Source organism: Sciurus carolinensis, unplaced genomic scaffold (assembly GCF_902686445.1).
Source record: "Sciurus carolinensis unplaced genomic scaffold, mSciCar1.2, whole genome shotgun sequence".
In the NCBI taxonomy this organism is placed as follows: Eukaryota; Metazoa; Chordata; class Mammalia; order Rodentia; family Sciuridae; genus Sciurus; species Sciurus carolinensis.
The window spans coordinates 34,250-45,592 of NW_025920138.1; the positions used below are offsets into that span (position 1 = coordinate 34,250).

General features: G+C 37.0%; 1 pseudogene; it reads left to right on the forward strand.

Annotated features, from left to right (window-relative positions):
- Positions 1–1,156: 1,156 nt before the first annotated feature.
- On the forward strand, positions 1,157–10,627 carry LOC124974224 (5'-AMP-activated protein kinase subunit beta-2-like; annotated as a pseudogene).
- Positions 10,628–11,343: the final 716 nt, after the last annotated feature.

Below are 11,343 nucleotides of genomic sequence, written 5' to 3' on the forward strand. Positions count from 1 at the left end.
TCTGTATATATAACACATATTGAGTAATAAAGTTTTCTCATAGGGTACGATAAGACCATTATAAAATCTTGGACTCCTCTCAACCCTAGAATTGTCTGTGACATTTTTATACATTTTTAGTGCCTTCTAATTTTTTTTTTTTTATTGCTCTTTCTCTTGGAGTTTATTTCTTCTGGAGACAATCATTGCAAAAATGCTATTTCTTAGCTTATAAGAGCATTCTCCTTCTTCTAACAATTAACTAATTTGTCAGGGTCTATCTACTATTAGACATTCCATCTTGAATTACTCCCCAAGAACCCAAATCAGGCTGACTAGTTCTTCTTGTGGTTCTACACAGTATCAGGCTCGAACCTTGACCTCTACTTCCCTCTGCCTGGAGATGAAGTCTATGGTATTATTCCTCTCCTGGTCACCACTCAGAGAGACGCGGCGCATAAAATGTTTCCGCACACCTGAGACTGCGTGAGGCAGCCATGAGAAAGTTGCACCGGTCCTGCGGCACTGAGACCCTGGCATCCTCCAAGCTGTACACTCGCCAGGCAGCGCGGTGTCCACAGCACTAGAGCTTCGGGAGTGGCGTCCCCACAGGTTGGTCCCTGTCCAGCACGGCGCTGGAAGCTGTGCATGCCCACCATCCAGGCTGTGGCAGGTAGAGAGGCCTGCGGGCCAGGGAACCATGGTAGCAGGTGGCAGGAATGTGCAGGAGAGGCCTTGTGCTACGGGCCTTGTAGGCATTTTAGGAGGAAACCCAGATCCCTGGCCAGGGGTGCAGCTTTACTTTCAATAACTTTATTGGTGGCCTTGCCTGCCCGAAGGCCAATGCGCCTGTGGTCCCGGGAAGATGGAGCGCATCACTGGAGGTGATCAGGGTGCGGGAGTGAGTGCGGTACTGCTGGGGAGTCCCGAGGGCGGGTTTCCAGAGTGGGGGCGGCGGTTTTCCAGAGTGGGGGTGGCGGAGACCCGGGGGGCTTGCGGGAGTCCCTGTAGGCCAGGAGGACGGAATCACGGGGCATGGTTTTCTGCAGTGGGGATTCCCTTCCTGGGTCTGCAGGCACAGCGGTGGGGCCGGGGTGACCCTTATGTGGCCACTGGGGTGTTTGTTCCCCGCTGGTGTAGCTCTCTGCACCAAGTGGCCCCCAATCGAGCTGTAGCCATGGGAAACACCACCAGCGACCGGATGTCTGGGGAGCATCACGGCAGCAAGACTGCACGCTCAAAGGGCCATGCGGCCATGCCCTGGGAAAGGAGCACAAGATCATGGTGGGGAGCATCAGTGACCCAGGCGTCTTCAGCCTGCTGTACTCCCAGGTACCCTCTCCGGGCCCCCTACCATGGTGGTGCAGCTGCTGCTTGGCTTCTGGACTCCTCCTCCTTTCCTTGGCTCCTTTTCATCACACTAAACTGGGTTATGAGAATTTTTTTTTTTTAAATTAAAGGGATATTCCAGGGAGGGTGGCGCTGGATCGTAAATTCTTCTTGTGGTGCCGCCTCCATATAAGGCAGACATGGAATTCTTGTTTTCTTGGTGGTTTGACCAAGCCTTTAACTACATATTTAGGGCAGAAACCATAGACATGTCCCCCGTCCTTTCCATCCTTGGTTCTTCTAACAATTTATAGGTTGCAAACTTTGGTGGAAAACTTGAGCGGGTAGATGTTTGAGCTGCTGGCCCTAGCTCAGTTGCTTACATTTTCCTTGAAATGGCTAAGTGATTTTTTTTCCTGGAATTTTCTGTTTGGATCCTTTTTGCTCTTTTAGGAACTCTGCAGTTTAGGTTCTTTCTCCCTTTGGCATGGCTGTGAGCACCCACCACTTGTTAACTAGAATACGTGTGCCTAGACTTGGAGATCAATAAAGGGCATCATTTAGTTGACTGTTCAGTTTTTGTCCTATATTTTCTGGTTGTGGTGACTGTGCTTTCAGGACAGCTATACTTTTAGGTCAACTTCTCAAGTGGGAGAGCCAGTGATTCCCAGATAGCTCCACTTCACAGTAGTCCTTCAAAATTTTTCCTTATCCTGAAAGCAACAATTTATTGCTTCCCTGAAAAGTTTGCTTTCAATTGAAAGAGTTACAGGAAGAGGTCAATTGTGTTCCCCCCTAACAGAAAATGCAAATGGAGTTGACAGCAATGTGATTACCATCCTAATGTTTCTAATAACTTAGAAGTGTCAGCACAAATACATTTAATTCTTTCTGATAGGCTGTTCATGGGTGAAATAGAAAAATGGAGGGATTGAGGCAATTGTGGGATATGTTTGAGGTTTTAGAGAGAAATTAGTTTTATTTGCCATAGTAGTAGTACATGGAATTTGGATGCTATGGTTTACCTTTTTGGATCCCAATTGAGAACATCATCACAGAGGTAGGAATAAGGGTGGTTGAAATGGGCATTTCATGGGACTTTTTCTCCATTCCTTTCCTTCCTCTCCCACTTTATAACTTTTTCCTCATCATGTGGTCTGTCTACAGAGCTATCTGTATTTACTTCTTTAACACTTTCCCAAGGTGATCAAACTCATTTTATTTTTACCCCTTTTCCTACATCAATGACTCAGGATTTAAGTACATTGTATTTGTCAAACCATGACTGAAGTCATTGGTGTCCTGAATTAAAGCCAAATTGTTCTGCATGAAATGGGGCCTATTCTGGATCATTCTTTCCCTAACTCCAATCTTGCCATTTGGAAAACAAGAAAATGGTTCATATAATTCTTATGGTCCCACCCAAATCTAAGGGTTTTTTACTGACCCTTTTCTTCCCTCTGTATTTTACTAGCCTCTTCAAACTATAATTTTAATTGTTGTTTTGCCTCTTTTATCAGTGGTTCTGCTGTTTTACTTAAACTATCAACCTTTTTTCTAGTCAGCTGCATTCAATCCTACCGCAGAAATGTCATGTCATAAGTGGAAGGTCTTTGCTCCAAATGTTGGAGCATTAGTAGTTTGTGGCTTTCAGATTCTAAATGAAAAATCCTAAGTTGTAAAATAATTGATAGAAACAGTGGCAGTGGCGACTCCATTGGATGCCAGCCTTTTGCAGCAGACTAATTAAATGGTTCCCAATCTTATTTATGTATTGGAATCACCTGAGATTTGTTTAAATACTTTATGGAAAATTTGAATCATGTGCAAAGTAGGGAGAACAGTATAATGAACTCTGTGTACCTCTCACCAAGTTTAGAGATTGATCAAATCATGAATGAATGTATATCATCCATACCCTAATCTACTATTCCTCCATCAATTTTTCCACCAGTTTTTTGAAGCAAATTCCAGATGTCATAACAAATTATGATGAACCTCAAAAATGAGGATTTTTCTCTATTTTTAACATAATCACAGTCTTATCTGGGATGATTTTAAAAGTAAATTCCCAGATCCTATGTCTGAATCAGAATCTTAGGTTATTCTTAGGCATATGCAAAAATTTCTGTCTAATGCAGCCAGACAGAATGCATTGTTTTTAGAATATGGATACTAGGTTTTCTCTTATGCTAATTTCTTGTAATATTGTAAAAGCCTCTTCAGTTTTCTTTTTTCAGATTTTTTTTCTTTTAGTTAATTAAGGAATTAATCTGTGTTTCTGGGGCTGAAACCCAAGGCCTCATGCATTCTAGGCAAGTGCTCTATCACCAAGGTATATCCCCAGACCTTGAATTTTATTTTAGATCATGTGCCTGGTTTCTCAGACTGTAGTTTTGAATAATAGTGAGAGACAGTATGGAAAGTAGACTTTTCTATTCCCCACACCACCACACACACAAAAAAATCCTAATTAAATATGCTAGTATTTTTTAATGCACTTTATTTTGTGTGGTCATATCTTTACTTAACAGTGTAAAGTCCTTTTTACCTGTTACCAGTTTAAGGCAGGGCTTAGCAAATATTTCCTGTAAGGGACCACATGGTAAATATATTAGACTATGTAGATAATACAGTATTTCACAACTGCTTCCATGGTGGCATGAAAACATCTGGAGATAATAGGCATAAAATGAGTGTAGTTATTTTTCAGTAAAAATGTTATAAAAGCCCCTGGCTTACTGGCTGCAGTTTGCCAATTACTGATCTAAAGGGATGGTAATAAAAAAAAAAAAAAAAAAACTAAGGAGTTAATATTTTTCAGAATCCTGCAAACTTTATTTGATTATATTTTGATTATAGAATTGTTTTTGTTAAAGGAAAATGTTGTTTTTGTCTTTCATTGTTTGAGGCACCAAAATTTGCATTCCTATACCTCAAATAGAATAAACCTGTTATAGGTGAGCAAGTATAATTTCATAATCACTTTTTTTGTTCTAGTACTGTCTCTCACTAGCTAGGCCATGTCCTCTACCACTAAGCTACATTCCCACTCACTATTTCTCCATTTTATAAAATCAATGGTCTTTTTAAAATTTTAATTAATTAACTGATTAATTTGTGGTTCTGGGTCTTGAACCTAGGGCCTCACATAGGCTAGGCAAGTGCTCTGGCACTGGGCTACTTCCCAAAACCTTTAATATTAAAATTTTAATGTCCCTTCTTTGTGTAACTTATTGACAAAAATAGAGTTTATAATTTTTTATGAAGTTTGGTATCTCTAACTTTCTTTACATTTGATAATTGAGATTTGTTTATAGTTTCTTGTGAAAAATATACACCTGACTTAATTTTTAAAAATATGACCATCTTTTGTTTTCATTTCTTTCTCTCTCTTAAGAGGTACTCAGAAGCATGTTATAATTGCCTGCCTATGAATTAAACTGGCAGTAGGGAGTAGGGTTTTCTTTTTCTTTTCTTTTTTTTTTAAGGGCAATCTTGAGGCTCTGAAAGGGTAATATATGCAAAATCAAAAGAGACTATGATTTATGCAGCACTTGAGCATAAGCCATTTGACCATTTTTGGTTCAAGATTAATTCTTTTTCTATGGTTTGTAAAAATCTGATTTATTCTAATTTTAAGGCTTATTTCCTTAGTTGAAACCTACCTAGCACCCCTCTCTACTCTAAGAAGGAGAATGATCTTTTTAAGAATTCTTGGGTCACAATTTATTCTACAGATAACCTACTCCTTCTTACAGCTATCTGGGGACAAAGAGTTTGTATCATGGCAGCAGGATTTGGATGACTCCATAAAGTTCACCCAGCAGACCTGGCCTACTGTTATCTACCGGTCTGAAGGAGGCAAGGAGGTCTTCATTTCTGGGTCTTTCAACAACTGGAGCACCGAGATTCTACTGATTAAGAGGTGAAGACAGGTGTTTTGGTTGAGACTGAGGGGTCCAGGAATACAGCCTGACCTGTTATCCTTTCTAATAAGAGAATAGGCTGAACTTTCCATCTCCACTCACTAGATGATTTCTTTGGAATATGTCCTATTCTGTGACCACTTAGTATCTATGGCATTATTTTTTTACCTCACTGTGAGTCAGATGCTTTACCACTTAGGATATCATTACCTCAAGGGAATTTATAATAGCTTTGTGGGTGTATTCTTTAGGATAGTGTTACACAGGTCTTTTCTATGCTTGGAGGAAGCTTGTAACTGACAGAATCTGTTGCTGTGACTTCTGCAATAAAGCAAAATGCACCATAAAATTCAAGGTGGTATTGTTATGTGGTACTTGCAGAGAAATGATGAATTAACTGATTATTAGAATGGCCCAGATAACCACATAGGTCTTTTTCCAGTAATGGTTCACCAAAATATGGGAAGTACATTAAGGACTCCTATATTCCAAATCTGTTAAGGTGCTTATACTTGTGAGGGATCTGTTCTGCTAGAGCAAAATAGTTATACCAAGATGAACCATTTTGGGAGATCATTGACTATTTTTTTTCTAGGCATTGGTTTAAGAAACAAGTTGTTGGAAGGGTTGGAAACATGTGTCCAAGATGATATAGATAAAGAGATTGAATGTATACATTATTTTTTATACAAGGGACACAGTGGTTTAGGGAATATGTGAAGTCATTGGTATAATACTATAATTACTACTTGGTTTTCTATATTCTGTCTTCTTAAAGGAACTTGACTGACCTTCTGTTTTCTTCTACATCCATAATGACTTCATTGCCATCTTGGATCTCCCTGCTGGGAGAGAACCAATACAAGTATTTTGTAGTTGGACAGTGGGTTCATGATCCATCAGAGGTAAGGTTTTGATCTCCAAAGGTCACCATGACTTAGCAGCCTCATTTTAACTATCATTGCTCTCTGAATTGATGGTAGCAGTTCCCTTACCCTAAAGGATTCCTCTCAATAAAAGACAGAGATGCTGAGTGTGATCAATTGTAACCTTTAATAGATGCTGAGAGGAAGATGGGAGGAAGACAGGAATTCAAAAAGGAAATTCAAGAATTTTTTTCTGCTTATTGTTTCAGCCTATGGTTACCAGTCATGTTGGCATGATTAACAATTTGACCCATGTCAAGAAATCTGATTTTGAGGTGTTTAATGCTTTAAAACTAGATTCATGGAAAGCTGTGAAACATTTTGTTGAGGTAATTTTATAATATTTGCTCTCTTTTGCCTTGTCTTTCTTGTAACAGAGAAGTGTTTTTTACATTTCCTCCTTGAAAGTAATCTTTTAATTTTGTTTTTTATTTCCATTTCTTTTCAGGAATCTTCTGAATCCTTTATATATGTGCACATATTTCTTATATAAATATTTAGATCCTATTCTTTATACCAAAAAAATCTCAGTCTAGTGTATTTTAACTTTCTAACCAAGTATCTACAGTAAGACATTTATTTTGCATTGCAGCCCAATACACACATACACAGATATACAGAAGTATAATTTGTGGTATAATGTTTGTCTTTATTCCCTGTGATGTATTCTTTTCTGTTTTTTAAAAATATTTATTTATTCATTTATTTATTTGCTTATTTATTTATTTTGATACTGAAATTGAACTCAGAGACCCTCTACCAACTGAGCTATAACCACAACCCCTTTTATTTTGAAACAGGGTCTCACAATTGCTGTGACTGGCCTTGAACTTGAGATCCTCCTGCCTCAGCCTTTTGGGTCACTGGGACTACAGGCCTGTGCCATAGCACATGGCTGCTATTGTATTTTTTAAAGTCCAATAGTGGGCTACAGCCTATTGTTCAAAAAATCTTTCTAGTAATATTTCAAGTTTTCCATTGACCTTTGGTGGTATCATGCAGCGGAGACTAGATGTGCCTCCTTTGTCTTACTAAGCTGCCTCAGCCTCATCTTCCAGTTCGATAAATCAGTTGGCAGTTCTGTAGTTTTATGAGACCCTATAAGTATAGTAGTCATTGGGGAAAAGTACCTTAATAAACAACAACCACACACACAATATCAGGCAATTTGTTTGCATATATTCAAAATTTTGTAAATTTTTGATTTAAAAATCTCCTGGTGTTGGAAAAGATCTCTATATACTTTAGTTTCAATTTTTTTTTCTTGCAGTGCTGAGGATTTAACCCAGGGCCTTGGGCTTGCAAGGCCACTCTATCAGCTGAGCTATATCCCCAGCTCCTTTTGTTTCCTATAATATTATTTTTTCTAAGACCTTCATCTCTACTTAATTTACTATGTCAGTAATGCAAATATTCTCCAAACCACATTCATAATTACTGTTTTGCTACTTTACAGTAAGAGCTATGCTTGTCTAAGGAACTGTGCACAGTACTTACACTGAGTATTCTTCTTGCTTTGTGTTCAAAACCTGCCTCTGGTACTAAGTAGTTTTACCATTGTGGACAAGGCCCTCAATTCTTTTCATTCTGTATTCCATAACAGTAAAATCAGGGGTTGAACTCAGTGTTTCTCAGCAATCACAAGTCCTGAAGTGGAGCATATTAATAATCACAGGTCATAAGTGTGACATGTTGTTTCTAAAACTGCATAGTATAATAATTATTTAGGAAATTTTGGATAATAATGTTTTCATTATATAAGCTCTCAAAGTTAAGCTAGACATACTTTTTGACTGGTGGGCAGAGATTTAAAAGGGTTTAAAGATACCAACTTAAATTATGAGGCCACTGGTAACTATATTTTTGCATTATATGATTCTGGCAAAGTCACCAATGAATAATAGTCAATCATAACTATACAGAGAGAAGACCAGAATACTTTTGATATTTCTCACTTCCCTCTTTCACCTAATTTTCCAATCCATTCAGGTCAGCCTTAGAATACATTTTTATTAGGTTTTAATTTGCACTAAGTTTAGTGTAGCCAGTTACTTAACCAATTTGTATTTATTTTTTGGGTGATGATGATGACAAGGAAATAAAAAAAACCTATTCTGTGTACTTCCCAGCAGTGTTTTGTGGATTACATGACATAATAACTGGATGTGCTTTGAAAAGTTTTTAAGATATTGTATAATATCACTGTATTTATTAATTTTGCTTTTGCTTCATGTATGTTTAACTGAAATCCATTCTTTAAATGAACTATTATAATCTTCCACTGGAGACTATAAAACATTTTTTATAAATTTTTAAACAAAATCAGTTTTCTTTATTGTTAAATTTTTCCTTCAAGGATGCATTATTTTTTTCCATTTTTGAAGTATAATTTACATACCATAAAATTCATCCTTTTAAATTGTACAGTTTCATAAGTTTAAGTATATTCAGAGTTGTGTTAGATTACCACTAGTTCCAGAGCATTTTTATCATCCCCAGAAACCCTGTACCCATTTGCAGTCACTTTCCATTTCTTTCTCTCTCATACTTCTATCAACCATAAGTCTACTTTCTGTCTTTATGGATTTGTCTATTCATCTTACTTTTTGTGAGACTCTTTCACTTAGCTTAATGTCTCAGGGTTCATCCAAATTGAAACATGTATATATTTATGAAACAAAAATATTCCATGGTATGGACATACCATTTTGTTTATTTGTTATTGATAGACATTTGTATTGTGTCTTTTTTTTGGTACCATAAACATTAACATACAAGTTTTCATGTGGACACATATATCTTGGATATATACCTGGGAATATAATTGTTGAGTCACATGTTAACTTTCTGTTTAACTCTTTGAAGAACTACCAAACGGTTTTCCCATGTGGCTATGCTATTGTAGATTCCAACTGGCATTGGGAATACTGTAGTTTGAAAGTTACAACTTCTCCAACTTTGCCAGTATTCATTAGTTTGTCATTTTAATTATAGTCATCCTAGTGAGTATGAAATGGCATCTTACTGTGGTTTTGATTTGCATTTCCCTAATGACTATTACATAGCTCTTGTTCTTATTGCTGCAGTCATTGTAGTATCAGAAATCTAGAATTTGTAGCATTGTTATGTGTTTCTTGGGTGGGAGGAAAAATGAAGTCTAATTTGTTCACATTGTTTGAAAATTTGCAATGCCTCTTCACATCCATTATCTCTTCAGTTTCCTAAAAAAAAACATTGGAAATAAGGAAAGGATTCTTTTTATTTTTATGGATGAGGAAACTGATTGTGGTAAAGGCATTTTCCAAGTTTGTAAAGCTGATAAATAGGGTAGCTCTTTCCTTACCTCAAGTCTATGACCCTTCTCATCTTCATGGAATCTCATTGCCATTTTAGGCAAATTTTTCCTTGCACTACTTGACATTTGTAGACCCAATGGGTTAAAAATTCTGATCCATGACTTATATATTTAACATTAGTGGCCATGTATTTTTCTATGCATTGTCCTAATTTTGTACTTTTGCTCATATTTGTGGAAATATCTTTTAGATCTTTCCAGCTCACACCCTGGGCCTTATGGTCAAGAAATATATGTATTTTTATCTGAAGAGAGATTCAAATCCCCACCCATCCTTCTTCCTCACCTACTCTAAGTTATTCTTAACAAGGACACTAATATTTCTGTAAGTATCCTGAGAATATTGCTGGAGAATCTGGGGAACTGTAGAATTAATTTGGCCAAAATTCAGTAATCCTAGAGGTTGGGATTGCTATAAAGGTATATTGAGATTATAAATTATATACATAGGAATAGCACTATAGACTGCTTTTATCAAGTCTGGTTTGTTAGCTTATTCAGGAACTAAAATCAAAGCTTATAATTGTCTCTGTTTCTGAAAAACTCAGGACCACAGTGAATTTGAGAACCTATTTCTGAGATTTCTATTCCAACATGAGGTAAGGAATACTTATCATTTGGGGATACACAAAAGAGTTACAATTTTTGCTTGCATATAATTGACTTCTGTATTTATTCTCATTGATTCTAAGATTACTTTTGCCATTTAATGCAAATCTTCCATAGTTGTTGTAGGTAAGGTTTTTGTTTTAGCTCTATTGGATTAGCAGATCTTGATTCTTAGAGTTTCTGCCATGAACTGAGAATTTTCCAAATATTCTGTAATAAGAATGTATTATTGATACATACTGGAGCAGTTACACTATTAAAAGGAGATAAAGATAAGGTGTTCTTAATAGTCCCAGAAACCTCTAAGAAAGTGTAAGCTGATGGTATGTTCATACAACTAATGTATTCTTGTTTCTTTTTTTTTTTTTTTTTGTTCCTCTTAGTGTGATCCAGCCTTACTTTCTGGACCCACCCATGTTATGCTGAACCATCTCTATGCATTATCTATTAAGGCAAGTGGTGTCCTTGGTTCTTCATATCTCAGCTATATGGAAGGTTAGGGGTAACATGTTGTGCAGTGGTTACTTGCTCAGCTACTTCATTTTACCTGAAGGTGACAGTAATGGTTAAGAAGAACTTACTTTTTAGCCAATGGGTCATTTGTTTTTAATTTCATTCTCTTTCTGTGTTCTGGCTAACTGACTTTTCCAATGATTGAATGGTCTATTTTATTTCCCAGTTTCTTTTTGGGTGGCTAGAACCTTTATACCACCTACTTATTTGAATTCTTAGCAGTAAGGCATCATTTGCCAAAAGTCAGGTTTAGCGTCTGTTCAAAGAATACTTGAATGTGATAGTAAGACTTCTTTCTCCCATTTTAAATGTGGAATTCAGCTACTTTTAGGTGCCACTATGTATATATCCAAAAGCTTGCTTCTATCTTGTGTAGTAGTAAAGGAGAAATGTGAACAGACTTGCCCTGTCCCCTCTATCTCTAGAGTCCTCCTTGCTTTCTCTGCTATTTTAGATTCTGGGATAAAAATTTCTATTCTGCTGTATCTTGTCATGTCTGAGGTTAGGCTGTTAGAATAAAGTTATATAGCTCTGTGACTGTCAAACTAAGCTGATTGTGATCAGAATGACCTGGAAAAGTTTGTGAGCATACAGATTCAGTGGCTTCATCTCCAAAGATTTCAAATAAGAACATCGAGATCCAGTCACATCCTTAACCCTTTTTGTGTTATTTTTATTTCGAAACAGCGTCTCATTAAGTTTC